Here is a 4,538-nt window from a genome sequence, read left to right on the forward strand (position 1 = left end):
TTCCCAGGAAACTGCACTTGGAATGTAAGTGATAATGGAGAAGAAATTAGTGATCTGCTTTGGATTTTCACCTGGATGCAAAAACATTTAACTATCTATTTTCCACTATGCAATGCAGATGTCCAAGTACCTCTGTTATCATGGATTACAGATTTTTGTACCATATCACTCTGCCAAAGCTTTGACATGATGCAAGCTAGACATTTTAACTAAGAACAACCAATTTAAACAAGACACAGAGTCGGATTAAAGGTTCCCTGTCACCTAAACACATCATAAAAAGTTCATAAAATCTATAAAATCACAGCCATAGTTATCATCACTGTTTAATTAAACACACACCTGCATTTATAGAGATAGCACTGCATACCTTAGAATGAAGCATATATTTCCTACTAATTGACTTCCCACTTGCTGATATTGGGTATCCAGAGAGCTGAAACTTACTTGGATTTACAAGGTTTGAAGAAGGTTTAGCAGTTCTATCAATCATTCTATACTTCCACCCCTTTTGCACCTGCATGAGACTTTTTTTTTTAATTGTGGACAGTCTTTGCAGAAAGGCATGTGTCTGTGTATATACACAAGTGTTTTTATGCACAGAAATATACACAAGTATGCACAGCTCCTCTGTACGTTTGTGCATGTGTGCAATTATACACATGCTCTGTCTTAATATTTAATAATGCTGTATTGTCTCTTTCATAGTCTGAAACATGGCTGGGAGAAATACCTTCTTTTTTGACTGTTTTACGTGTCTTGCCAAGTTTTCCATTTTATCTGGATGTAAAGAACTTCAAAGAGGAACTCCTCTGAACAGATTCTGTTCTTGGCAGGTTATTTCAGATGGAGGTTAATAAGCTGTTAGTAAAATTGATTAAAGCTACACTACATAGGCTTTATTTACTTGAGCTTCAGGGGCATTTCTGCAAAATTCTTTAAATCTGGTCTGTGTAACAGGATCCCACTTCAGCTAGTATTAGATACTATCTTTACCCAGGTTTCCATTCTTCCAAAATACTGGTAGTATTGCTGTAAGAATAGCCTCATTTTCTATAGCTTGGGTTATTAAACTAATGAGCTAAACTCAGAATGATATGCACAGTTTTTCTTCTATGTAGCCCAGCAGTCACTGATGTCTTCTTACAGATTTTCAACAGGATGCTGCTCCTTTGCAGAGCACCCATGAAAAGCATCACTACAGCTCCCTTTCCTCCTTGTTCCTGCTCCTTCTCCGTGTTTGGGTGTCTCCTGGCCACTGCAAGATCTCTCCTCCAGCTCCTTCCAAAATGAGCTTCAACCCTCCTCTTGCGGCCCACACTCCTCCTCTCAAGGAAGAATTGCTGCTGCCTTAGCTTCTTTTCACTCCCTGCAAACCCACCATCCTCTAACATTGCTCTCCCTCCTTACAAGTGTCCCCACAGTGGGAAAACACTCCCACCACAGCCTGCCATGCAGGTGGCAATTTCCTCTGCTCATTTAGATGGAAAAGTAAATCACAGCTAGAAACTCCTTTGTATGTCAGAAGAGGCAGTCTGACCATTTGAAAAATATGACCAGTGGTCAGAAAGTACAAGGCCCCAAACAAACAACCAAGTTACCTTATGTCTTCTATAAGGTATAGATGCTGTCCCAAAACAATCAGGTGAGTGAAGTATCTGAGTTTAGTGATGTTCATGACCTTTATTTTTATTTTTGGCAGGGAGTGTATTCCAATAGGAAAGATGCTGAGAAAGAGCAAAGATTTTTCAGAAATATTTCAGTACAAGGCAAGCTAAGAAAAGCGGCCACATGATGCCAGCATTGCCTGGGAAATGGGGAATGCTCCAGCCCAAATCAAAGTGTGTGTGGATTAGTTTCTTATTCATTCTGAGCAGGTGGGGGGTTTTATTTAGTGTGCACACATCCACCCTCCCACTTCTCATTTTGCTGCAGCCTTTATATCCAGCTTTTTTACACCCTGCTTAGTCCACCCCTGAAGAGCACAAAGACCGCTTTTTACTCTTCAGGCACTACAGAGTCTCTGCCTGCCTGTGCTTACCATGTTGCAGCTCCCACCCACTCCACAGCTTGTTCCTCCTTTCTGCTTTACGCAACCAGCATCACCTCCAACTTCCAGCTTTGTAGTTACAGACGAGGAGATCCCACAGAACCACATGTTCCCACCTCAGTGCTGCAGCTCACTTTAAGCAGAAGTCTGACTGAATGTTCAGTATGTCGCGGCAGGAAAGTTTTGATCTGGATTGCAGAAAAGAGAATACTGATGTTCATTTTGCCAAAATATGTAGTCCCTCCCCACTGTATTTTTCACTTCAAAACTACTTTGCAAGAACATCCAAAATATTCTTCCTCCAGTCCATGAGGCCTTGCATTCATTCAAGATGCACACACACTTCCATAGTTTTCCTGTCAGTGGTTAAAACCTTCAGAAAGAGCAAAAAGACTCAGAATGGGTTAGGGTGGAAACGGCCGTCAGGTAGCGCTGCCCCGCGGCTGCCTTGGGGATCGAACTCGCGGCCCCTCAGCACCCCGCGGCCCGGACGCTGCCCCGCCGCCGGGCGCCCCGCAGCGCCCCCTGCAGGGCTCCCGCGCATTACCCGCAACAGCGGACCCGCCGCTGTGGCGCCGACAGCGCCCTCGCGCCGAGCCCAGGCGCGCAACCGCACCGGCCGCTGAGGGGAAAATGAACCAGGACCCCCAGGGCCGCACCCCACAGCCCCTGGGAGCGAGCCCTGACACCGGCCGGGTCGCTGCCCCTCGCCCCTGGCTGGAGGCGGCAGCCAGACCCCTGGGCACGGGGAACCCGAATCCCAGCCCCGACCCGAACCGCGTCGGGGTGATGCCGGCAGCGGGGCTGGACCTCCGGGGCGTGAGCTGCCGGAGGAGATGCAGGGTGGGCAGCCGCGGCACCGCGAGGTTTGAACACCCAGCTACCAGCTCCTTCGAAGGCAGCCCCACAGAACAGATTACCCCGAGATCCGTCGTTACTCCAAGCGTGCCTTCCTACGGCCGAGCTGCGCCTGCCGCGGGGGCAGGACCCCGACCGCAGCGCCCCGACCGCGCCGGGCACCGCAGCCACGGGGCTTCTGTTTTCCTCGGCTGCTGCCAGTGCTTCCTTCACACCAGAGCGCATCTGGGGGCTCCTCCGCAAACATTTTTTCAAGTGAAAACCCCAGCTAACACTCAGCTGGGACACACTAAACCCCTGGTGCCCCAGAGTTGTGTGCTGTGAAACCAGTGCACTTCAGGCGATGATGGGAAGACCATCAGTTCATTCACAGTACAGGAATCCACCATAACTTTATTCCCTTCGCTACAAATACAGCATCTCTGCTCTTAGATTTACCCAGACATTCTTGGTTCAACATTTAGAGTGTCTGAAACAACTTCACCTTTTAAGCAAGCTTTTTAAATGTTGTCAGAGGGAGGGGGATGAGTCCTCAAGCAGTCTAGATGATCCTAATTCCACATAGGGAATCTGAAAAAGGGACATAATTGAAGAGTCCAAAGAGTATTACAATCACTTGGAGCTCATTGTCTAGCAGTCAGTACCACAGAAAGGAAGCTGACATTTAAGTAGGGGGGGAAAAAAAGTAACAAAAAAAAAAAAAAAAGGCTTTGCATCAGCATATAGATCGTAATACACAGGTGTCAGCATCTGCCTTTTATCCAGGCAATGAACAAGAGAGCAGAGCCCATCTTAATGTGAATGTCTTTGAAAAGTTGTATGACTAAAAGTCACAATGTAAGTAGTAACACTCCCATTCTTTGCAGGAACTGAAATTCAGTTACACCTTACAGTATGAATCTTTGGTTACTCTAAAAATCCCAGAAATGCAAAGTAAGTAGCGCAAGAAATTTCAGGAAGTTTTTTTGGTCATCATACTTACTGACCTCAGTTGTTGAAGCAGGTATAATTTTCTTTTATTTCACCAATCTACTCCTTGAAAAAGGAGCTAAATGCAGAATTTCCAGTCTTCATTGGATGCTGAAAACTCCGCAAGCTGAAGAAATGCTGATCTTCAGTACTACGGCGTTCGCTCTTACTTCAAGAGGAGACTGAGGAAAATAACAAAAGTTTCAGTTTGCAACTGAGATGTTTCTCATCTATAAAATTTAATTATTGCAAATATTTATCTCTTGGCTACACTACAGCTTTCAACAGTATTGAAGTGGAGAACACCTGAAATGGGATTGAAGTGTTTTTCTAACAATTATTCTGGTCCAGATAGCTATATATCATTATGCTTAAGGTTATAAGTATCTGTCATCTATTATACATAAGCATTTATTAAGTGTGTATGTTTTCATACAGCTATGTGTCAGCTGGCTATCTGTTCATAACACATGACTAAGTTGGCGCTGGAAGAGTGTTAAGTGTCCCTTACCATCTCATGGTATTGCTTCAGTTTTGTGACAAAGATGCCTGATAAAGTATCATCTGCCAAAGTAGCTTTGCAGAGTCTCTGAAAATTAATTATCTTTCATAGGTGACTTGACAGGTCTGTGCTAGTACGGCCGGAGGAATGTAGCTATGT

General features: G+C 45.2%; 1 long non-coding RNA gene across 1 annotated transcript; it reads right to left on the reverse strand.

Moving 5' to 3' along the window:
- Positions 1-1,259: 1,259 nt before the first annotated feature.
- On the reverse strand, positions 1,260-3,481 carry LOC129735427 (uncharacterized). The gene is made up of 3 exons (XR_008731055.1): positions 2,935-3,481; positions 2,323-2,423; positions 1,260-2,238 (listed from the first exon to the last, which is right to left on the reverse strand). It is a non-coding gene; the product is annotated as an uncharacterized LOC129735427 (long non-coding RNA).
- Positions 3,482-4,538: the final 1,057 nt, after the last annotated feature.

Source organism: Falco cherrug, chromosome 2 (genome assembly GCF_023634085.1).
Source record: "Falco cherrug isolate bFalChe1 chromosome 2, bFalChe1.pri, whole genome shotgun sequence".
NCBI classification, from domain to species: Eukaryota; Metazoa; Chordata; class Aves; order Falconiformes; family Falconidae; genus Falco; species Falco cherrug.